Source organism: Trichosurus vulpecula, chromosome 3, assembly GCF_011100635.1.
Source record: "Trichosurus vulpecula isolate mTriVul1 chromosome 3, mTriVul1.pri, whole genome shotgun sequence".
Lineage (NCBI taxonomy): Eukaryota > Metazoa > Chordata > Mammalia > Diprotodontia > Phalangeridae > Trichosurus > Trichosurus vulpecula.
Window position 1 is genome coordinate 155,957,482 of NC_050575.1, and position 1,562 is coordinate 155,959,043.

A 1,562-nucleotide genomic window follows, 5' to 3' on the forward strand; every position below is an offset into this window, starting at 1 on the left:
GAAATATTATAAAATGCAGAGATGGCATTATTATAGTTCCAAAGACTTCTTTCAACTTTCTTTGGCAAAACACATAAAGCAGCAAGCTCCTTGAAGTTGTCTTAGGGGTCAGTACAATTTGTCCCAACCATTATTAACTAATAAAAATCAGATATGCAAAAGCTACTCTAAGGATATGATTTCAGGGACACTGTTGTGCATAAGCGACTAAATGCCTTAAAAAAACAACTAGGAACTGAAGAATCTACATACTTCACTTTTGTAAGTTTAGAAAGGGATTTTCATTTGGAACAACCTGTGAGTTATCAAATGGACCAATTGTTAGCTTGTCATTTGGAAAGCCTCATACTTTCTTACCTAAGACTGAAAACTAAGCAAATTGAGTCACACTCCCTTCATGTGCAATGCTCAAAGGTTAAAATTTTACTTAAAAGTACCTTAGCAAAATAATTGCAAGTTGTAGAGATGGTGTCATTTATGATAGAAAAATTTCTCCATCTACTACATTAAACTTGGCATTTTCGAATTAGTATTATCATATTACATTTTAATTACTTAGTACACAGAGTTTCACAAGTCTTACAGCTTCTAAGCTTTAGGAGCCTAAAGACTTTTACAGTAACACTTTTGGAAAACTAGTTTATACTAGTTTATTTTTGTAATCAAGTAGATTCATACATAAGAAAAATTTAGGCCGTAAAAAAAGCTTGTTTTGTGAGTGATGAGATCTTAAGGCAAATGAATATAGATTTTACATTTTCCTCCCCAGTCTACTGAATACTTTAAGTACTATTCTGAATTCACTTTTCAGTAATGATTATCACAGCCAGAAATATTCAAATTTACTTTGAATATTTAAAAAGCAAACAAGGAATCTATCTTTTACCTGGTAAGTGCTCAATAAATACTTGATAAATCAATGTCAGTTAATAGAAACTTGTTGAACTGGTCCATTAATAAATCTTATTAAATACATTTTCGATGAGTATTGAATATATACAAAGAACATGCACTTTACTGTTATTAGTTCACATATAATGGGGACTTACTGAATAATGCTCAGAAAATTTTTACATTAGTTTTATGTAGGAATATGCCTGGTATTATATTTCTTGTAGAAATGTTGCTTTTAAAGAGATAAAAAAAATCTGCAAAAAGTAGAAAGCATATGAAAAGACTTGATTGGAACTAGCTATATAACTGTGGTCACCATATGGTAGCAAATAAGTTTAGAGGCAGCAGCAAAAAAAAAAAAAAATCAGTCCAATCAATTGAATTATAATTTCATATAACTTTAATAACTACTCTCAACTATTAGGACAAAATTTAACTCCATTTAGCCAAAGCTAAATTCATTCAGTCCAGATGGTATAAAGTCCGGGAATATGTAATACAGTTCATGGAATTCTATTTTTCCCCCCACTTAGCCTCTCAGGTAAAGATGACTGTGCATTGAAGGGCTAAAACTGTAACTAGTATCTCACCTTGTCAGACAGAGAGTGGCTATATGGTAAATGCTGAAGGTATGAAGAACACAATGGGGCTAGAAACAACCAAAAAAA